A 24304-nucleotide genomic window follows, 5' to 3' on the forward strand; every position below is an offset into this window, starting at 1 on the left:
TCCTCCAGGCAAACAATCAAACAATTCAAAGTCAATCACAGTCAAATCCTAGGCAAACATGGGTGTTTCCTAAAAAAAATAATTTCCTGTGAAAATTTTAATATACCAGATTTGGGGGGAAATCTGGGATGTGACAGAAGGTCTACAACATCCACAGCCGTTTGATTCATTTCCCGCTAAGATGAGCGGCAGGATTGGACCCCCGTCATTGGCAGGGAGAGACGACGAGTCCTCACTGGAGGATGAAGTGCAACTCAGAAGCTCTTAGTGAACATATTTCGAGTATATTGAAGTTCAGTGACCAAAAAGAATATATGACTCAAATTCAGTGACCGCGGATATATTTTACAATTCCACACAATTAGACAAGACAACGCTTTCCAAAACTTCGCACACAAACCAAGTTTCTCTTATAACATGAATGTGCTCGTTGAGTTAGAGAAGTAACGCCTTCTACGCTTGCATGGTTGTGTACAGGTGTCCCGACTGAAAAGACTCTGCAATATGGTGGGAGCCGTAGGCACAGGTTCTTCGAACACCCGAACATAGAGGTGTTTATCAAGTGTCAGCTTCTCCAACAAGGTCCTGCATGTCTGCAAAAACAGCAAGACAATGTACGAGGCAAAGCGTACATCATAGTCATTAAACAGCAATCGTTTGAATATAGATGATACTGGCACAAATAGACAAAGGTACCATACCTGAGGATTCAATACATCCATCTTGTGGATAACATCCTCCTAACACAATAGCAAAGCATACGATCAGAACTTCTAACATAACCATGTTGACAACGATAGGTGGAAACATAAAGCAATTTCGAAGACCATACGAATAGGAAGACCTGAGATTTTTCTTGTAAATGTGCGAAGTGTCACCTTTCCTCAAAAAGTAAGAAAGGACACAAACATAATAAAGTAGTTTGGGTCTCGTGTATGAATATGTTTGTTTTACAAAGCAGGGGTGCATTCTTTTCGCAATACCACTTGGAAGCTGCAATTCTCTCAGTACAGGTTTCACATGCTAAGTTGTTTGGAATGCGTGAAGTAAAACAAGTTTTCCTCCAGATCTTAATAACAGGATGCTTGGTCAAGATTGTGACAAAATACACTATTATTATGAATTAGGGTTGATTCAAGAGTTCACAACTAGTGGTACACAAAATTTTCCAAATACATAAAAAGCAGATATAGATGATAAAAATAGATATGCACCTCTACTGTTCCTGGATATTGCATCACATAGCCAATAATTCGACGAGTTAAACCTTCATAGACGGTACTATTGATGCTGCCATCACCATTTATCCATGGCAATATAGGGTGATAAATATGCCTTTCACAAGCATGGCAGCAATCACTCTCCCTGTTGTCTTGTGATGGAGTAGACACTATTTCCTTATCTCGACGATTTTGACTGCACATATGAGATGAACTTGACTTGCTTTCACCACTAAGAATTGTGACTGTGTGCCCATCACCAAGTTTTTTTATAGTTCCCTGCTTACTACACATGGCATGCTTCTCTTTCAATACATTTTCTGTGCCTCCAGTCTCCATTATTTGAGAACCTCGAGCTTGTGAACAGCTGCAATGGCTGTATTCTGCAAGTGTGGTTATATGATACTTTGACTTATGTAATGAGTCAACGATCTGGAAACCATCGTACGCATTGACCTATAAAGCAATTGAGCACACATGGTGACTCCAATATATGAATAAATAGGGATGAAATACAATTGAGCAGACATGGTGACTCCCATATATGAATAAATAGGATGAAATAACAGAAGCCGTGGATAGCTTCAAACTTTAAAAGTAATGCATTGCTCTAACAACTCAAGGCTTCATCTCAAAAAGGAAAGGAAAAAGGGCAAGACAGCTAGCATCCTTAAAAAAGGTGAACACAGGATTGAAGAATACCACATGATCTGCACTTGGTTTTCTCCATCTTACCACAGTTAAAGTGCCTAGTATGTACAAGGTGCTACATTCTCTCACATCTATGAAGCAGATATATACTCCTCTGCTCTTTTTTATTTGTTGTTTGACAGATCTGCAAGGTCTCCAATCACATGCTTGAAAAATATGAAAACCGATTTCATTTGAAAAATTAAAATGCTTTATGTATAGTAAAAAATTGAACAGTTTGAGTGTACATATTGGACTTTGGTTTTCATGTTTTCTCTGTTATTCCACTGGCATGATCAAAAGTTTGTAGCAGAATCCTACAACTAACAGCAGATGTACATTTTTTAGCTATGTTACCCTCTACAGATTTCTATAAATATGAAGAAACAAAGTGTATGTTGGTAACAAGATCTGTTGGTTGAATTTTATAGACAACTGATAACAAACCAGAACAGTGGAAATAGTCACAACTAGGTGTTGAATGAAGTGAATTGAATGACCTCTTGCTAAACAGTGATAAATATGTTGATAAACAAGTACACAACTAGTCTATCATACACAAGTTTACAGCTTTACCTCCATGGCCAGATGAAATCTCTTGAGTGTATGAACAATCACATCAACTAACTGTGTGCCTGCAGTGGATACGATCAAAACAAAAATGAACTATACCTACCAAAAAAAAGACCACCTTATGCAACAACTAAGTTATAAAAACCACGCAAATGATTATTCATGAGAACAGCAAGTACCTAATGGATGCAGTTTCTGTGACAATTCTCTCAAATTAACTCCTCCTTCGCCACCTTGATAAATAACATAAAATGCGCTTCTGAACAGATCAGAAGACAATATGGACAATTCATTTTGATTACAAGATAATGATGGTAACTGGTCTGCATATATTTTCATAGTATCCCAAGGCCATCCATTATAAGAGCTTTCCAAATGAGATTCAGACAGCATATGTCGACATGAACTGGAGTTGTTTAAATACAGTGACGTGTCGGGGCTTTCAACCTGTGAATCAACATCCCTCATGCTCATTTCCTGGGCTAAACTAAAAATAAGGCACTCTTTATCATGTAACTCCTGCGTGAGATAGTTTGTTTGAATTCTGTCCTGATTCAGAACAACTTGGATACCAGGGAAACCTTTCTCACGGCGGTAGCAAAGTTTGTTTTTCTTAGCCGCACTGCTTTCCTGTTCCACCGTATCAGCCTTGCGTTTGTGAGTACCATCATTTAGTCCACTGGTATCTTCAACCAAAGGGCTGGAACTATTAGACCCATCAGCATCACCAACTCCTTCGCTTGACAAGGAAGGTGAAATGAACAACCCTCCAGACGAAACCAGCGAAAAGAGATAAACAATTTCTCCACATTCTACATCTGGATACAAATAAATTCTATTGTCTGCAGTGTTCCTTTGCTGCCCTATAAGCCAGTTGGAAAATTCAGAAGCCTTTTTTCCAGAACCAAATGGGAAGGGTGAATGAGAAGCCTTGAAGAAGAATTTTCTAGAAAGGGTGTATGGCTTTGTTCCATGTCCACTAACCTGCAAAATGCAGGGAGAAGTAAGAACAGCGGTACAAAATAGCTGTTGTCTTATATCACATATTAGACTTAAAAATCAAACTGTCTGCTCCAGCTCATTACAGAATTGAAGGAACTCTATGATTCCTGACATGATTACAGACAGGATAACAGTGAAGATGCTGAACAGACTAATCATCCTTTACAGCACATGCTAAGAATAAAGATTATCAGCATAGCTCCACTGCAAACTCAGGTGCTTATAACATGGGGAAAGTAAAAGCTGTGATAACACGGGCATAAACATGACATGCACCACATTCATAAATCCGGACAACGTTAGCTAGGCAATCACATCGTATTTAGCTTCCGGCTTCATAATGAATTTCCAGTTATCAACATCAGAACCCAACATCTACGTCCATGCTATTCCCCCACCACAAGCTTATATTTGTACATGTTAGTTCTATATCGAGTTACTTTCTGAATGGTGATTTGTGATGGACTGATAGGACCATGCTTCAGATGAAGTATAATTTTTGTGATCACAAACCATGGTTAGCAAATTTCGAGTCATATAAACAGTTATTTATAAGTAGAAGTGGTAGGACTGCAAGGATAGTTTTCTCACAGCAAGAAATGGAGGAAAATATCTAGGTTTCACAAGCAATGAAGCTAAATGTTGCACTTTGCAATCAAGGGAAGTTAATATGGGTTAAAAGACCTGAGCTGGGCTGAGCAAACTGAACAATAGCAGAGACTGGATATTCAATGGGTGCTTAACTGCATAAGTTAGCAAATACTAACCGTGAACTTCTTCTCACTAAGAAAGGAAAAGGCAGCCACAATTTCGCTCTGTGAATACAGCTGGAGGGTTGTAGCTAATGAAGCCTGTACTTCTGATCCTGATGATGTGCTGAGAAAAACCAACTTCAGAAGCTCTATCGCATTGGCAACTGCTAAAGATTTGCATCCATATCTTCTAGTAGTTTCATCTTTGTTGACCTTAATGATGTTTTCATCAGATGCACAGGGACCGTCCACGCTGTTACTAGCATGGGGTGCATTTGATTGTCTAGGCAATTCTGCAAGCTCACGTGATCCAGCTTCTGGAACTGCAGTGCTTGTACTGGTAACACCTTGCATAACCTGATTAATTCAAGGTGAAAGATCGGTATTAACCAAAACATAGGTTGGAAGTTCAGGTTAAATGACAATTACTTACCTGCTCTTTCTGCCCACTTGGAATTTCCTCGTTGGCATTATTATCATTGTTGCACTTTGCATTATTAGGCTCAGCTTTCCTGGTCTGGTTCACGTTTTCTACTCGGATGAATTCAAGGACTTCATCAAGTGCATTTTTTATTTCTGGATCTTCAAAATAATCCCAATTGAATATCTCAGAATCTGAATCCACACAGTTCTCATGACTAGAATTTGACATATGAGAATGGGATTCCCTCTCTTTCGATCTCCTTTCCTATCTGAGAAGGCTACAGATTCGGACAACAGCTTTTCTTATATTTATGTTTTTATTTAAATATGCCATCCTTCTACGACATGTAGGTGGTGCAGCTGGAAGACCAGAGAGAGAATTCCATTGACATTTGGGTCCGCGTGCTGCACAAAATCTAGTGTAGATCATCAGCAGTTTTCTGCAGATAATAATAACCAATCAGGCTCCAGCGCGATGGGAAACATTTTTTTAGCTCCGTAGTAAGGTCTGTAGTAGGTGCAGAACGAAACTATACCTGTCAGATTCATATGTCCACACGAACTTCTTACCAGTGGATGATGCATAGATGCTCCCTGGTAATCCCTCATCCAGGGTAGACTGGGTTGATATCTTTCCAGAGGATCCACTGGCTTCAACTTTTTGTTTAATAAACCGTAGGGTAACCTTATTAGCAGATCTTTTCCTTTTCTGACAGATCGATCCAGAACTAGCTCGTTGCTGCTTTTGTGTAGGAAAGATGAGCTGTCTATTCTGAGAGTACGAAACACAAAGCACCTACATTAATAGAAAAAATCCTGCCAGTCAGTAATACTGAATAGGAACTAATGGACAAAACAAATCAGATATAAACAATATTTCAACTAGGATAATGAAACAATCATAACTTAAGAAACAAGCAGGCAGTGACTGCTGGCAGGATAAGCAATTAAGGACACTATTACTAACTGAAACTGAAGAAAAAATACAAGAAAATGCCTTCCTGACCATATAATCTTCACACCTTATGAGTAGCTTACGTACACATATCAGACAATTAGCAGTTGTATATTTTTATTGTACCAACACAATGGAAAAAAAGTCCTGCGTGTTGTGCTAATTAAGATATGGTTGCTTGAAAAAATCATGGCCACATGTGAAGAAAGCCATAAAAGGAAACAAAGGTGAACATCCTGTGTGTTGTGCTAATTAAGGTATGTTTGCTTGAAAAAATCATGGCCATATGTGAAGAATAAAAGGAATAAAGGTGGACCTGTGTTGGAGATATGCTACAATTGCTCCATGATTTTTCATGGTTCATTAGTATCAACAAATTATATGCTATGCATGTTGAATCTTCTCTAAGTGTGGTCCAATACATTAAATCCTGTGCCCTAATATTACCAGACCTCCACCATGAACAGTAGCAGCCGCCACAACAAGCAGCAGGGCAGAGAGCAGCAGCAGATGCAGATGCAAGTAGGAAGGACCAGACAAGTGGAGGCTGTTGGGGTATGCCATCAGGCCTAAGTACTCTCTCGAGTTCCCTCCTTCCCTTCCTGTACTGTGGGTAAGATGTGAAAATTAAAGGTCCAATGACCGGCAGCAGTAGTCGGGGTTTGCAATATGGCCTGAATCCCCTCCCTACCTACCTCCCACTGCGGCACTGGGCTCAGATTTGTTGTTCAATTCCATTTATAGTATCATACCATGAGCTAGTTAACTGGCCAATCACTGGCCGATAGCATTCTCAGCAAAGCTGATCTCCGGAAACTAGCAGAAACAAAGGATCCTCACCCCTAGTTTCCTTTCTGTTTGGTTAGCTAGGCAGTTTTGTTTTTACTTGTTTCATACCTTTAGTCTTGGTTTTTAGGACAGCCACTTTTGGTGGTTTTGAATACTTTTGCCACCTTCTTGACGGTTTCTTCTAATACAAAATAGCATGCATTTAAGTACATGTTCGGAAAAAATGTGCCACATAAACTTCGAAGAGCACACGCATGTGCATGGCAGAAAATAAGTCAAATGAAGATTCACTAGGATAGGCTTAAAGAGGCCGTCCGCCCGTCCATCCCACAGTGCAGAGTGTAACAAGCAAGCCTGCCAAGTTATGAATTTTGTGATGCGGAATCGAACTTTAACCTTGACAAATCAAAAGAGCCAGACTGCACATTTTTGTTATGTTAGCTTGTCAAAATTATACTCTTAGTTATATGAGGTCAGCCATATTGTATTACACCCTGTTTGGATGTTGGAACTAGACTTGGAACTCAGGAACTGAAATCGAGTCTTCTGAATATCGGCTGTTCGAATGCTATTAGGATCTGGAAGAGGAATTGGGGGGGGGGGGGGGGGGGGGGGGGGGGGCTTGCAAAGTACTGAGCCATAAACACTCTGAATTCTTTGTAATTGAATGCAAGATCTGCTTGCTCGAAGGCCACCCCCACTTCCTCTCATATCCGATGCCGTGCCTTTGTCAACCTCCACCAACGGCCACCAGTCAGCCTGTGTCCCCTTGACCACCTCCACAGCCCCCCTGCCTCCGTCATCTTCTTGCTTCTTCCCTTCCTTCCATCAGGATCTGGTACAGCATCTCCATTCTCCACCTCTGGCCGCCTCCTCTATTCTCCCCTCTGACAATGGTTGCTTCTTCCTCCACCTTTGAGTTATTAGGTGGGGATAACGCTCAGATGGCAGCCTGTGGCACTGACTGCAACCAGCAAGATCTCAAGTACATCCGACATCATGAACTGTTTCTTCCTCCTCCCTGTCTTCGGCTCGGGTGGCAACAGCCCATAGCCTCTGCCGCCAGCCAGCTCCCACCACCTCTTCTGCTTCCACCGGGGATTCACGGTGAAGCCACTCGACCACATGTGTGATTCCATTTCTCTGGCAGCCAAATATGATTTGGTTTTGGGTGGTGACCAATATGTTATCTGTGGATTCTTTAGCAACCAAACAGAAAGTTGAATTGTAAGCCCAATTCTATTTCAACTTGGAAACGCATTGAGCCTCCATTTTTACAAACTCAATTCAACTGTGGTAGCAAACCCAAGCAGACATTTAGTAGAAATAATTCAATATCCATTTCTACCCCAATAAGAAGAAAAATTGAATTAAATTTCCTCCAAAAGTCCAAATACAAAACTACAGTTCTTGTTATCCTTCGGAATTTACATACCATGCCCCTAAGATATTTGGATCAAGTTATTACTGCCTTTGGTTTTCTATGTCTCTAAAAACATCTAGCGGGTCTTATTAATGTTCCTTTGTATGAGCAGTTGAACACATTTGGACTTGTTCCTGAAATGCTTTCTACTCTCTCAGGTGGTACTAGAGCAGCACCCACCTTCCTGTGCTCAGCATTCGTCGCATGCCCAATTTCCATGACAAAGGGGGCTCATGATGGAACTTACTACCGTGTGGTCAAGTTCCATCTTGATTACAGTATGTAAGAAGGGTGTAGACCATAGGATTGCATAATGTAGTGCATATAGATTTTTTTTCAAAAGTCAAACTTTGATCAAGTTTATAGAGAAAACTATCTATATCTGCAGTACCAAATATATAAAATATGTAACTATATCTTATGGTGAATGTAATGATATATGTTTGGCATTCTAGATGTAAATATTTTTTCTCCATAAACTTGGTCAAAGTTTGTGAGGTTTGACCTTTCAAAAAATCTATATGCACTCAATATGGACTGCCCGAAAACACAAAGTTGTAGAAAAGAACTAGCATATAAGTTCAATGGTAGTGCAAAACCAAGTCAAATATTATTCAGACTAATGCTGCAGATAAATTGCCCTCACATGAAGATGGAGGGAAATTACGAGCTCATACCTGCTCTAGAGAGAGATTCAACTCTATTGCGATTACAAGACAATCTTTGAAAGGAATTCTCCCCTCCTCACTGATTTTTCTAATACGCTTTTGTAACTCCCGCCGTTATTCAATAGTCATTACTCTACGAGAACTCCACGAACGAGGATGAGAAACCTGCATTAAACATGGTACTATATAAAGCTCGATGAGGTAGAACTGCCAATGCCAGAAAATATTGTTTCCAGATTATATAAAAAAAATGGCAATCAGCAAAATGCTTGCAGCTGGCAACATTTATGATAAAAAAGAGCATATTAGCAAGGAACTAAAAAGCACATATCAGTATGACAATATCGAGATCCTGGAAAGCAGGTTTTAAAAGTGCCGACACTGTTGACTAGATTTGGGCAGCAGCAATGCAACACCAAATCATGAATATTGATGGAGCAGTTAACAGCAGTAGCAGCCAAATACGATACTGAGATATACTCAGAAGGTAAAATTGGAAGGCCGCGAATTTATAAAACAGATCAGCATTGGACGTTCAAATGAACAGGAACATCTTAGCTGAAAGGATCTTACAGGCAAAACCATTTACCACAACCAGAAAGGACAATGAAATGCAAGATGTGTAGAGAATGAAACATAAGTTAGTGTAAACAGAACTATACAGTTAAGTCAATGATGCAGCAGTCAAATTTTGACAAATATATATACACATTATTTTCAAAGTACATAACGGGATAAGAAAGAAAATGAGCATTTAAAGATGGTAACAGGTAAATCAACAGTAAAATATTACTCCCTCCGATCCATAATAAGTGTCGCGGTTTTAGTTCAAATTTGAACTAAAATAACACTAATTATAGATCGGAGGGAGTACTATTTTGAGATAATACTGCAACAATGCACAGCAATGATAACCAACCTCAGGTACAGCACAGCCAGGGAAGGCACTTAACGGCTCAGTCAAGCCAGCTGTCAGATAGCAGTACTCTAATGTTTCCCAGTAAGCATCAACAAACTCCTGCTTTGAAAGCACAAAATCATGCCGAATTTTTGGACGATGATTCAAATTAACATGTGATGATGGAAGAATTCTTCGTATTGGTTCTTCAATATAAGGCCTGAGCTCCATTGAATGTGTAGGCGCAGCATCTGATGGTACACCTGACTCATCTACAAGTTCATTTGCAAGTTGGAGCAACTAGCAAACAAAGCCACAGAAGTGCAGAACTGGGTCATTACAAGTCCGCTGCGCCCTAGTGAATTAAGATATCATGGAAGTTGAATCGCAATAAACATGAAGTTGACTTTGCTAAATAAGATCATGCATCAGGCACTTATCAACCTAAAAGAACTTCAGGTTTGTATTCTTAGTTTTTTCCTTTAAAAACTTCTAATTTTCTAGATTCTCGCAAACATCGAAGACACGGAACATTACCTTGAGCTTATCTAAAATATTTATTAAGTGTGAGAGTCGTCCCTTAGCATGAGTATCCATGAGCTGGTTGTATTCCTCGGTAGGAAGTTCTGAAAGCACCTTAGTTATCATGTTATCGATCTTCTTGGCTGATCCCACAACTTGTAGAAAGAGTTCGACAGGCATTTCATTTATAGCTGCTGCCATCGAAAATAACGGAGATGATTGATTAAGGTCCTTGGCATGCTGCCCTTCTTCAGCATAACCAGCTGGTATGCAGCAACCTGGCAAACAACTAACATATACCCACAGAAATTTATGGAACAGCTTCACCCGGATCATTTTTGCACCTATAAATCCATTGGCATGCATAGCTTCTATTATTAACGGTTTGTTATCTTTAACTCTGCGTGAAATCCTCAGACCAGGTATGGCTGTCTTATGTTGATTTTGCTTCAGTTTAGCTGCTGCACCAGAACGAGTTTCAGTGTCAAAGTTCCGCTGCCTCATCCTAATTTGATCAACAAGTTCTGGTGATAAGTCCCCAACAGAAGAATGAAGTATTACATCAATGAGACGATTGCGGGTGTAGCTTGTAACCAAAGGGACACTGACTTTGATACATTTACAGCTGCCCTCTTGCTGAAGCTTATTCAACGTGCGAGCCAATGTTTTCCTATCCATCATTTTGCCATTTTCCTTCTCAAGTCTCTCTAACCATTTATGTAACTCCACCTTTAGCACAAATTTCTTTTTCTGCAAAGGAAAAAAAAAGGTGCAAAACAATGAAATGCAAGAAGACATTCAGGAGTGCATGAACATGCATGGACATGACCGTGTGTACACAAAAGAACAAAAAATGATGTTACTTCTTGCAAGTCCTACTAAGATAACTATGAAGTGCTTTCATTTATTACAAATAAAAAAATGAAGAGGAATAAATAAATGATAAACATGAAACATTAAAAAGAAAGAAGGATGATAGTCTTGTACTGGTACCATAGAGCTGTACTTCCCAGATAGAAGCATGCTGGTATAAGGAATATTAAGGCCAGAATCCACAGGCTGACATAGTTTTACATGGGATGATGTAGCCTCCTATAAGCCATTCTAGTTTATCAGCATCACCAGAAAGCATTTTACCATAGATATACACACCTACCTGTTCATTTTTACAATTTATCGTGAAATTCTGGTGGTTTTTATTGAAGCATGACATATTAGAGAGGCAATGCAACCATCCCAATATCACATGACACATGGGATACACAGGGACACAGCCATATCAGTCTATCACCTACAGTGACGCCACAGTAAGGAAAGAGGGAAGCTATTGTTAAGAAAGACGGAGAGAAACCAGACGAGGCTGTCTGCTCGATCCCATTCGTCTGTGGCTGCTGACGTGTCACGAATTCAACAGAAATTCGTGAGAAAATGAGATAAATGAACCCTACAAGAGTGTCTTAAGATGGTAGAATGATTTATAGATGAATCAATGGACCCGAATAACTTAATAGGGTGGTAAATGACAAAAGGAGTGACTTCTAGGGAAGGGGTTTGGGTTTCTTTTTCACTAAAAGAACTCTTAATGAACACATTTCAGCAGTTTCAAATGATTAGTGCACGAAATGAATAGATAATTGAAGTCCTATTAAAAAGGGTAAAATGAGAAGGGGATTTTGTGGCTTATGATACAATTGCTGAAGACAACATATTGCACAAAGTAATTTAATTGTAATTACTAGTATTTACAGAAGCATAGACCATGTTATGTTCCTGTAAATTGTAAAAAAAAGTGCATGAAAATGGTTACAATACATAAACTGAGCTCATGTTTGCAAAAGCGATGCAACTAAAGGTACGCAAGTAGGACACAGACGATGTTAATGTTCTTGTGAACTTGTGAAGTGCATCAAGTCAAGAGCGAGCGTTACTTCATGCCAAGATCAAGCACAGTAAAAGCAGTAATTTAGAGCACATTTGTATTTGAACAGATGGTTCATATGAAAAAAAACTGATTAACGAATACTTAGCAAGCACCTTCAACATGTGTAGAATCCTTCTCTGTCGTCGATCATCAGAAGTTGAAGGGGGGCACCGATGCTTCTTCCGACCCAAAGCAAGTTTATCTAAAAGAGAAGAGAAAACATGTGATTATCTGCATTTAACTGACCAGTATTTCCTCTCTACAACCCATATGACCTAAACATGTGGTTTTGTGCACTCTACACATTTTAATAACGCATCCATGTATTTTGAGGTTCATTTTTTGTAATTTTCTACCAACATTTATTCAGAATGGAAATAATATATAGGTTGACTGGCACCAAAACGGTACCAGTAGATTTGCATTTCAAAGTTCTTTTCACGATCATGATTTTGCCATTACTAAAAAAATGTTCTGTGAAATAAATTAATGGTCAAGATTAAAGAATACCATAGACCATTCTAAGTCAAACTGTGTCTTAGAGAAACAATGGAGAGGCTGAGAGGGTACATACAAAAAGGGCAACAGATAAATAAAAACAGGAAATATTTTGTACACTCAAGGTTGCTGCAATACTTATTGATTGCAGACATATTAGGTAAGAATTCCCTAAATGTTGCAAATGTGTGAAAATCATGAAAGAAGTTTTGAACTATCTGAAAATTTTAGGGTAAAGGGTGTTCGAAATTTCATAGTATTCAGTGAATATAGATTGCATAGTGTTCACAGAGTATGTCTTTTTCATATCACACAAATACAATGGATTGTGATCTTGAAATTTTGTATGTTTGTAGAATATACCCTTCCATATGTGATAATTTTGGGAACTCATGCACATGATTTTGTTGGATCTATGAGTGGACATAACTCAAAGCTGTGGAAGCCAATCATAATTAAAATTTTGTGGAAAAAATAGTGAAATACCATAAAGCTTTTACGGCAGCTTGCAGTTCACAAACAAATGTAAAGCGCAGAGAGAATACACAGTTAGCGACAGGAATTTAGATTACTGTACCTTGTTTAACTAGTTGGGAAACTCCAACACAAGCTTCATGGCTGCTTTGGAGAGAATGTCCAACTTGCTCATCATGGCATTCCGCTTCATACAAGAGTTCATTATTGTTGCCATGAGAGCTATGAGAATCCAATCCACTAGATGGAACTAGTGACCACGAATCGGAACGCTTGACATGATCACCTGGGAGTGCCTCAAAACTTTGCAGAGCAGTACCAGATTTGTAGTGCAAAAAGTCTTTTGAAGTCCAAACTCGGTACTGAGATGTCTTATCTGAAACTTCAGCATCCCAAGTCAAATTGAATCTTTGGCGCATGGATGACACTCTTTTATGAAGCCTTCTTGAATTCTTATGCCCAAGACGTTTGCCAAGCTGGTTGTGTGTAATATGAGAACACAAGTTACTAATTTCAGGAAATACAAATAACTAATTTGCCACATTAGATGAGATAAACAACACCAATGTGTATTACATAATGATGTGCACTAAAGATGCCTTGTATATTCACCACCAACACCACATTGTTGGGTTCATAGTGCAAGGACGTTTTGTGGCATGCAGCTAATTTTTCATTAGAAACCACAATCAGAAGGTTATTGTATTGGCAAGAATGTTATGCCATAAAGAAAAGATCATGTGTCATTTTTAAGTTTTGCAGTAAATGAAATTTCAATAAATAAATTCGTTAAGGCCATGCAGTTAGAAGCAAAAAAAGAAGTACTAATATAGGCACAAATACGCCTGCTAATAAAACATTAAGACACATGTTTATGTCCAAGTATAACCAGAATTCTGCCAGTAGTGCCATATGACACTATGACTAAAACCTTTTAACAGTTGTGGGTAGCAAACTAGCAATAGATAGTCTGCAGGCCACTATACACGTTGTATTCCTGATAGTGCAGATGTTGAACTACAGCTATGATTATTAACACTGGAAGTCCTTTTGAACTGGACAATGGAAATTCTCACTTCCTTGAATATGGATTATGGGGATTTGTCATAACGATAATGCAGACCATATAGGTACTGAGAAAGATATTTAAGTGGATGAACACTATCCAATCTGTTGTAGCACATCAAAAAAATAAGTTTAAAACCAAAGTAAGCTGTAAAAGTTTGTTTTCAGGAGCTTGTCCTATCTTGACGTGGGAAATTATTGATGTCCTCCAAGTTGCTAAATTAACTAAGCAGTTGCTAAAACAACCAAATCTGTCAACATTTCAATCTGGTTTTGACTCGTAACCAGATTCAAGTATTCAACTATCAGAGAAAAGCAGTACTCCTGGAAATGAAGCAATGTGTCAAAGCTATGAAGGAATGTAGCGCACTGTGTGGTGCTGTTGGAAGGTTCAGAGAAGTACCTCGACAAGGGTTATACCTTTTGACCCTTCAGCTTTGATCATATCATATATACAGTTCTCTAATGGAAGCTCCATAACTTGATCAGTTGCCTGGCGTTTCTCGCCAATTTTGTAGTCTTGGGTTGTACTTTTCGACTGGAACTCAACTGGATCAAATTTCTTCAGCAATCGTAAACAGCGAACAACCTGAAAAGGGTCTAGCTAGTTCATTAACAAAGTATGCAAAAATATAACAAAGTAATAGAGTACAGCAGGGCGGAGCATTGCAGTTGAATATTCTGCAGTCTTATGCCAAATAAATTGTGTTCTTGCAGCTCTGAAAGAAGCATTGCAATTGGAGAATGCCCAAAAGGTGGATGGAACTGCTTGAATTAATAAGGCAGTTCGTAATCACTAAGGCCATTCATAAGCTGTCTATATATGGTTTTATTGTTGTTACATATGTATGAGTTGGAGGGCAGGCCTGGCGCAGTGGTGAAGTCCTCCCCACTTGTGCCAAGAGGTCCTGGATTTGAACCAGCCTCTCTGCATTGCACTTTGCAGGGGTAAGACTAGGTTCCTATAATCCCTCCCCAGACCCCACCTTGTGTGGGAGCTTCTATGCACTGGGTCTGTCCTTACATACGTATGAGTTCATAGTTGTCTATCCATGACTGTATCTGTCATGGTGGTGTCTCTAGTCTGGCCTTTCCTGTCTTTAAACTGGATAGTACTGTCTGGGCTCTGGAATCACCTTATGTGTTCTGCTTCTGTTTATTTGAGGAAATATGGACCTGGGGCTTGGGGGGAATTGAATCTTCAATCTAAAACAATATGCAAGTTTCCAGCAGGAACTGAACAAGGGAATGGAATAATGCTAGTAACAGTAACTAGTGCCACCTAGCACTCGAGCGTTATTGGAGATCCCAGGAAGAACAGACTTCCAACAGATAGATAATTTGCTAATTAGAGATTCATGGGCAACCACAAGAATGAACCCTAAAAAATATGAAATAATGGCATAAATAATAACTGAAAATAACAATGAAACAGGAGGAAACATTGACATCACCTTATCATCAACTTTGGCATCGAATTCTTCAACAAGCTGTGCATCTCTTAGCCTATGCAATACCTTAAGAAAAAGACGTCTCAAAATACTCCATTAGGAAGGAAATAGGGAAATAGAGAACATCTGCAGTAACCAATAATAAACAAACCTACATTTCTCCATGCTCTGTGTCCATATGCCATCTTGTAATCCAGATCAACTTTTATATCTGATACAACGAAAGCCTAAAGGGAAATAATTGCCCCAGGTTAGCAAACGTGCAAATCAGAAACAAATAAAACAGAGTATCAAATGGAAAAAGAAGAGAACAATTGACCTTTCCACTGGCATTTTCAAGTTTTTCACATATGGCTTCCATTGCTGGAAGATAATCATGAACAGATATGTCATTCTTCAAATTTACAGCCAAAGCTCCATCTTCTTGCAAAGCAATGTTGGTCTCTTCATTGCTCCCCAGTAGTTCAGGTTTTGTAATCTCAATTCTTTGTTGTGAATTCATATTCATGTCTTTGGCATATCGGGACAGATATAATGAGTTGGTGTTAATAACCTGCTTATTATGTGAAACCTCTTCCCCCTCAGCCCCATTGTCTTTCACCTTTATGAGAGCTGATTGTCTAACTATCAGCCGCTGTGATACAAGGCTTTTTACAATAAAATGGAAGTTGTTTCCTTTCATGTGAAATTTTTTGCATAGATCATTCTGTGTTACACCAACAGTCCTATTATGACAAAAGGTAAACAAATATCACAGGCGTTATTACCAAAGTCATGATATCTTGTTGCCAATTTGCAAATTCATATATTATCGCGAAGAAAGATAAAAAAAGAAAGCAGTAGCAATTGTGTTGGAGAATGTGGTTAAATTTGAAAAATGAATTTTATGCTACCTAAACTTGATAAGTGAGAGCAAGTAGTCCTGAAACTTTTAGCGGCCAAAGGGAGATGCCATGCCAACTTTTACCAGATCATATCTATCACTCCCCTTAAAACGTGTCCAAGGGAGCCAATGTCGGCCTGCCAAAGCAAGATAGCATGGAAACTCTGACACAACTGAACCTGCCATTTGACATGTGTGGTCGTATGTGGGATGATTGGGGGGGGGGGGGGGGGGGGGGGGCAGTAAAATCGAATAATTTCCCGCCGGACAAAAATAATTCTATAGCACACACATGAAAACATCCCAGAATGAGGTTCATATGTACACCGAATAGGGAACATTCTCCAATCTTCATAACTAAAATAATCACGGAGGCATTGTAAAATAACTGACTCAATATTCAGAAGCTCCTAAGCCCAAAGAATTACAAGATCACAGGTAAGTCGGCATAAATGTACAAAAATTAAGGGGGCCAGAAATTCGGCACAGATTAATAGAAAACAAAGGGGAGATGTAAGCAACCAATATGATACTTTGCTCAAATGTACATCGGAGCGCACCTGCTTGCCCCGACAAGCTCTAGCGCGGCCTTCTGGACGGCACTCAGAGCTCCGATTTAGCGAACCTGTGGCCATACATCCCAAGGAAGTTGTCCCTGAGCGGCGCGCTCGACACCAGCCGCACGCCCCGCCGCTCTGCCTCCCCCACGTCCTTCTCCGCCGGGTCGCCGGGCGCGACGGGCGATCCATCCCCGTCGCCCACCACGAGGCTGATGACAGGGAGCGCGAGAAGGCGAGCCCACAGGACGCGCTTGACGGCGGGGCTGAGCGGGAGGCCGGCCGCCTCGAGCGCCCCGCGTAGCGCCGGCCAGAGGTCGGTGACGGGGATTCCGTAGGAGAGGCGGGCGCACACCTCCTCGAGCGCCGCCGAGATGAGCGCGTCCATGCCCGCAGCTCGAGTAGGAGGCAGCTGTTTCAAGGGGTTAGGGTTTTGGCTCTAGCCGCATCTGTTCCGACACACGATGGGGACTGGGGAGTCTGAGGTCGGGGGAGAGGAAGCTTAAGCGCTACGACGAGTTGAGGTCGTTCGCCGGTGGCCGCGCCGGCGCAGTGACGGCGAAGGCCGGTGAGAACGTGGTGATGGTATAGGAGTTGGACTGTCGATACGTTCTGGGCTTAGGATTTCGGCTTAGCGAAGAAAATTGGTACAGTACGGCCCAAGTAGGCCCAACACTGGCCATTTCCAAAACAGACTCCTGAGTACTCTGTCTGTCGCCCAAAACCTAAAACCCCAAACCTTGCTGTGATCCAATTCCACCCCCGAAAATGGCAGCCCTCGCCTCCCTTCTCCGCCGCCGCCGCAGCCGCCGCGCCGACGTCCTCCTCCGCACGCTCTGCGCCACCACCACTGCGCCCCCCCCCCCCCCCCCCCCCCTCACGTCCTCGGCCGCCAAGACCCGCCTCCGCCGCGAGTACGACGCCGACCGCGCCGTCTCCCTCCTCGAGGCCATCGACACTGCCTCCCTCTCCGCCGGCTCTACGCGCCATGCGCTCTCCCTTGCCGCACGCCGCCTCACCCGCGCCGGACGGCATGCTGATGCCGAGGCGCTCCTCTCCTCCCACATCCCAGCTTCCCCAACCGAGCCGCATCTCTCGGCCATCCTCTGCTCATACGCCTCCGCCGGCCTCCCCGAGAAGGCCCTCGAAGCCTTCCGCTCCGCCGCGCCGTCCCTCCCGTCCCCCATCTCCCCGATGCCCTTCAACGCCCTCCTATCGGCCTTCGTCCGGTGCTGCCGCCACCGCCGCGTCCCGGTCAAGGAGTTCTCCATCACCCCCAACGCCACCTCCTACGCCATACTGGTGAAGGCTCACTGTATGGTCCGCCATGACGCCAAGGCTCACGAAGTGATAGCCCGGATGCGTGAGGAAGGTATCTCGCCGACCACCACCATCTACACCACAATGATTGATTCCATGTATAAGCAGAAGAAGGTAGAGGAGGCCCAGACTTTGTGGAAGCAGATGCTGGAAAGCGGATGCAAGCCAGACCATGCAACATATAATGTGAAGGCCATGCACCACGGACTCAATGGCAAGCCGGAAGGTGTTCTCCAGGTGATGGTGGAAATGGAGGCCGATGGAGTAAAGCCAGACACCATCACCTACAATTTCCTCATGACTGCCTATTGCAAAGATGGAAAGATGGAGGATGCCAAGGCGCTGTACCGTTCGCTAGGTGACAAAGGGTGCTCAGCGAATGCAGCCACATATAAGCACATGCTTGCAGCGCTGTATGCTCATGGCGATTTTGATACTGCCATGAAGATTTTCAGGGAAAGCATGAGCTAGCACAAGGTGCCAGACTTTAAGACAATGAAAGGATTTGTTGAAGGATTGGCAAAGGGAGGCGAAGGAGGTTATTTACATGGTGACGAAGAAGTTCCCTGACACTATGCTGTCTGGGTGGAAGAAGCTGGAAAAGGAGCTTGGGTTCTGCTCGGATAGCGGAGATACAACCCCTCACGCAGAATGTACAGCTGAAGAACCAGTCTCTGAGTCTGAACCTGCTACCACCGAGGCACTTGAACTCAAAGATTCTGCTGCTGAGGAAACGGGTGTGTCAGAAGAATATGATGGTGATGAAACGCCTTCACCTGAGACATCCACTGATGAGGAAGTGCCGAGGGGTCCTGCTTAATTGAAGAGTACTTTGTTTCAGTTTGGTTAGAATGTTTGAATTGAGCTCATTCTCAACATTGAAGAATTGTTAATGCTGCTTTGGGGAGAGGTAAACACTAAGGTGTTGCTGTTTTCGATAAGGGCTCTTGGGATGCTAACGTGAATAAGTTATAGGATTATGTCACTTTGGAATTAAGAGTCGGCTGTCACTCTCAGCAGTGTGCGCGATGTTAGGAGATATTGTTCTGGTGATGCTTGTCTTAACTAAAATCATTGGGCATTGCCATTTTATTATTATTATGGTTTTGTGTATCCAGGTTTACTTTGTATCAATACTACATGGATGTCTGAATTATTATTAGCAGGGAGCGTGTGCAGTGAGACCAGCACCACTGCAAGTGAGTGAAGTGGTCACTTCACCATTAACAGTGTCAGTGTTGGCGCTGGTACTTTGTCTTGTCATATCACGGAGTAAGAAGAGTTTGGTTCCTGCTTTGCTTCCATGAACTACCTGTGGTAATAAGAAAACTGCATTGCAGATGGTCTGATGTTTTGGAGTTGTGTGTAGTAAGTTATTTCAGGAATCTGCAGCTGCCATGTTTGCCAAATCATGCGGCTGTAAATACCTCGTGATCAAAGAGCCCAAGAAATATTGTCATGCACATTTTCCACGTAACTCTTGTCTTGCGATGGCTTTGCATAATTAGAAGAACAGTGAAATGGTAGTAACTTGGTAGTTTGGGTAGTCAGCATTTATTTTCCATAATAACAAAATTGATGTCGGTTAGACTTTGTTTTTCTTGTAATTTAAAAGGTTTGCCGAGAATGTGAAATTCGAGTACAACAGGTGTTGAACTGAAAACAATTTGCTAGAAATAAGCTGAATTAGAGAAGCAGGGTGGGGCTGTTTTTCTGAAGCTGTGACCTGTATTGCTGCTCAAAGATATAGTATATACATCAAGTCGCTCTCTAACTGAACCAACCACCACATTGCTGCTCAAAGATATACATACATCAAGTCGCTTGCAAACTGAACCAACGACCACACGACTTATTATCATCGACGCACACACAGGCAAACATGCGCTAGTAAACTCTTATTATTACATGATCTGCCGTGTGCACACCAGAAGAACGGTGACTACCTGCTGGAGATGGGATCACTGCTTTTCGAGGATGCGGGGGTAAAAGCGGATAGCCAGGTAGTCGATGCACAGGGCGATCATGCCGACGCACAGCACGCGGAGAGCTCCGGCAGCCGCAGCCCGTCCATTGAGCTTCGCAGCGGTGTAGCCCAGGGGGATGAAGAGGACGACGACGATGCCGGTGATGGCGACCTGGTGACCGCCATGATGGTCACAGCCGAGCCGAGGATGTTGGCCACCGCTGCTGCCGCAGCCTTCTTGACGGGGCCGAACTTGTCCTCGTTCGCCCCCGCCACCTTCTTGGCAGCGTACGCGGTGACGAGCTCCGTGGCGATCGCGTTGGTCGTGGTGACCACAGCGGCGTACATGCCCGCGGCGGTCATCTGCCCCGGGATGACCCCTGCCACGATGCTCACAGCAAGCATGGGAGCAGCTGTGCTGATCATGCCGCCGAGCAAGTAGCAGAGGGCCACGGTGCCCAGCCACCCTTCCTCCATTGATATGCTGGTGATGTGTGAAGGAATGTACTTGCAATCAGAACTCGAGGCTGGGCGGAGATATTTATAGGCGGTCAGCCTAGTACCAACGTGTGTCGAGCGAGCACGAGTTCAGCCAATTCAACCGCACCGAGGTTCTTTTCCGCTTTTCTTGGGTCCCACCAGTCGGCACAACCCTGGACCCACTAGAATTGTGGATCTCTGGACCTGGGTGGCCCTAGTGTTTCCTTTCTGTTGGGTTTTTCTTTTTTCCGTCGGTTTGACTAAATGTGAATCTGATTAATTCCAACTCAAACATAATGATGTTATATATCTTTTTTGGGTAGAAAAATCAAGTCATTTGGAATCTGCAATTTGGCACTCATCCACACACTCACGAAAACCTGCTTTGGTGCCGTTCTTGTCAGAGGCAGCCGCAAGAAAAACAAAAGTGAGGCCAACACATACCAACTGATGCCTTGGCCCGTATTTGTACAGTATGGATGTACGTGTACACGATGCGTGTCCAACTAGGGGGCATTTTTGTACCAATATTCCAACTGTGAAGCATTTTTTTTGCAAATACTAGTACAAAAATACATGGCCGTAATTTCAGCTGCTGGACACGCCGACATAACCAGTGGGTGTAGCCAGTTCAGGCATGTTCAGTGGCCGAAAACTTGACGCAATGCAACATTTTGGGATAAACTTTGACAGAAAATTATACATGGGGATAGCTTTTTTGTAATTTTTTTTAGAAAAGGAGGATGACCCCCGGCCTCTGCATCTGGAAGATGCATACGGCCACTTTATTGATTATTCTCGAAGAGCTTTTTTATACTTAGTAAGTAGTGGCTCATAAGTCAGTTGTAAGGAGTTGGATGAGTGTTTCATGCGAAAGCACTAAGGGCATGTACAGTGCTGTCTAGTCAGCAGTCTGTAATGGATGTCACATGGGATATTTTTCTACGTGGAGGCAAGAGAACGTGGAGAGAGAACGAGGGTGTCTAGAATTTAACAGACGGTCGATTTCCCTGATATATCGCTACTTACCGACAGACATTTTCCCATTGTACGCTCAGCCGTCTTTTAAGTTGACGCTTCCCTATCAAACTGTCGTATCCCCGCTACACGAACTCTTCTAATTTTTTGGTCCTATAAATAGCCTAAAAAATATACAAAGTGTTTGTAAGCCTGTCTATAGATGACTTGGAGGATCGCTACAGACAACATGTGTCGGAACTGATGTACATGCCCTAAGGCGAAAGCATTTTAAGAACAAATATTGTAATGCCGTGAGAGTAGACCTCTTAATGTTTTTCTTAGCCGCTTTGTGGTTTTGTCTGCAACTTCCTTCTTAATCAATGAAATGGCAAATCTTTTGCCTTGTTTTAAAAAAAAATTAAGAACAAAAGGACACCAATCATGCGATGTTGTGTGTGCATTTATTGCGCCTGCAAGTGGTTCAAACAATAGTAGTAGCAACTCCAAACCCCCAATCTCGTTCCAAATTCGAAGGGCAAACCTTTCCGGTAGGTTCACAAACACAGACGTGGAGCTCGTAGGTGGAATAACAATTAATTAAAGCTGTGGCACGCATCGGTGCAAAAGTGTGTACATAAGGATCGCCTCCAGGTCATCGGAAGCGAATACGTTTACCATGGCTGGCAATGCGTGTAGACCAGGTAGAAGGAAAATTCGGAATCTCGACCTCCTTCGGTTCCTCCCTTCCTCCCTCCCGGACGGGGCTTATGGAAAAACGTACTCCCAACTTTCTCTGGGCTTCCAATTTTGCTGTGGATCATCATCATAACATCACATCAGCAGGAGCAACTGGGGTCGATGGGCCTGAGTTGGAGCCTGAGTATTGCCCCATCGAGTTCTTTGATGAGGTTAGAGCATGACAATGTGGGAGGGGCAATAGTATGTAATGCGTGGGTAATCTTCCTTCCGGGCCAAGCCTGCAGATTAGTAAGTTGGGTAGGTGTCGTGTCACGCGTCCATTCTTTCTAAGGAAATACTCCCTCTGCCTCAAAATGTAAGACCTTTTTTACATTATCTAGAGAGAGGGCATGGCTAAAAAGGTCAAAAAGTTTTGTTTCTCGTACATACCATTATGCATATGGCAATTGGCACAGATCAAAGCGTACGACTGTGATGGTCCTCCCCAACAAGTAAGGCAGCGATTTTTGCAATCCATCCACCATCACTTTTGCCCCAGAGCCTTGATAATGTTCTACAACCCTTGTAGGCTGTACGTTTTCCAGGCCAGCATTAAGAGCTGGGCTAGATTCAGCACCTTGCGCCGAAGTGTGAGCAGCTGTAGTGCTAGCAGTCCTGCTGCCTCTTGCATTGGGTTGCTTCCTGTTTCTCAGCCCATCTGATGGCAATATCTCAGCATTGTTGCTCATAACCACTGCTGCATCAGAATTTGGTTCTTCCCCAAGATGTACTCTTAAGCCAGAATCTGCCCCCAGCTTGGATGCCAAAACCGAAGCTGCAGCAGCTTTTGCAGCTGGATCAAGATCATATTTCTGCACATGTTCAAGTTGGGATACACTCTGTCATCATTTAGTACTGTTGTGTCAATGCCATGATAAAATTCTATCCCAAGTAATGAGCTCAATGGCTTGACCAATGACCGCTTACCTGGATAAGCTGTTGGGTAAGGTAATAATTTGTCCGTTCTTTCAGTTCATCAATCTTATATTTAGGAACGGAGGGAGTAGGTTAGTATTGGACAAGATTAACATTTTAATACATATCACAAGATAACATTACTGCCAAGATCCTTACTAGCAAAAAGAAAGTTGTCAATTTGTCATTTGTGTATCTAAACAAGCATGGAGACTTTGCCGGCCGCGGCTCCAATCATACAGTGTTAAATTCTAGTAGAGTTCGCCACAGCCATCTAAAAATTCCTTTGGTATAATCCAGTAATTAACTTTATTAGTTTTTTCTGAGAAGAATTACATTATTTTTTAGTAAATAATAAACCACAATTAGTTAAAATATGTTGATTAACCTTGTTGGTACCACGTTAGGTCGAATCAATTGAAATGCGGCTGAACTATACACACTGGCGCATGCATGGCTGACACATGTGGGCCATATTGATTTGATAGTAGGGCTGGATGTGTGGTGCAGGTTGCGCGCGTATAGAGTCAGGATAAGGCCAACTCCACCGCGCGATCCCAAACGGACGTCCGTTTTGTCCTGTTTTTGTCCCTTTGGGTAGGGATTTGGGGTCGTGTCTGGGCCTGTCCTGGGATGCGGTGGTCGTGCGCCCAGCACGCGGCCGCATCCTTTTGCCCCATCCTGTCCGTCAGGGCCAAGAAATGCCCAAATTTACATTAAAACTACTTTCGAACCCAAATAGTTGTCTGAAAATTAAAATAGTTTTACAACCCAATTAAAATTGTCTTTAATAAAATAGTTTTACAATCAAATCGAAATTGTCTTGACTGAACATAAAATGGAGAAATACATCTATTGGTTGCCAATGTGATCCCACACGTGCTCAACCAAGTCATTTTGAAGATTCACATGAGTGTGCCAATCACGCATCTCACGGTGGAATTGGGCAAACTGTTCAAATGTGGCCGGGTCTTGGTGTAGGGGCTCAATATTTTCATCTTGGTAATCAAATCCTTGGTCGAAGATACTCTCATCCCGCTCGTCCTCGACGATCATGTTGTGCATGATCACACAAGCAGTCATCACCTTCCAAAGCTTCCCTTCATCCCATTACAGTGCAGGGTTTCGAACGATACCCCACCGGGATTGAAGCACACCAAA

At 42.3% G+C, this 24304-nt stretch overlaps 3 pseudogenes across 1 annotated transcript; 1 reads left to right on the forward strand and 2 right to left on the reverse strand.

Moving 5' to 3' along the window:
- Positions 1 to 248: 248 nt before the first annotated feature.
- On the reverse strand, positions 249 to 17336 carry LOC125513660 (uncharacterized; annotated as a pseudogene). The gene is made up of 18 exons (XR_015608426.1): positions 16768 to 17336; positions 15644 to 16049; positions 15480 to 15551; positions 15328 to 15390; positions 14277 to 14462; positions 12912 to 13284; positions 11950 to 12038; positions 9931 to 10665; positions 9415 to 9693; positions 8505 to 8660; positions 5197 to 5456; positions 4671 to 5100; positions 4253 to 4594; positions 2663 to 3467; positions 2487 to 2545; positions 1215 to 1676; positions 702 to 740; positions 249 to 593 (listed from the first exon to the last, which is right to left on the reverse strand). The product of XR_015608426.1 is annotated as an uncharacterized LOC125513660 (transcript).
- A 169-nt stretch (positions 17337 to 17505) lies between these two features.
- Positions 17506 to 19237, forward strand: LOC125513661 (small ribosomal subunit protein mL103 (rPPR7)-like; annotated as a pseudogene).
- A 517-nt stretch (positions 19238 to 19754) lies between these two features.
- Positions 19755 to 23823, reverse strand: LOC147965554 (uncharacterized protein At2g24330-like; annotated as a pseudogene).
- Positions 23824 to 24304: the final 481 nt, after the last annotated feature.

This window comes from Triticum urartu, chromosome 6A (genome assembly GCF_056163025.1).
Source record: "Triticum urartu cultivar PI428250 chromosome 6A, HENAU_Tu73, whole genome shotgun sequence".
In the NCBI taxonomy this organism is placed as follows: Eukaryota; Viridiplantae; Streptophyta; class Magnoliopsida; order Poales; family Poaceae; genus Triticum; species Triticum urartu.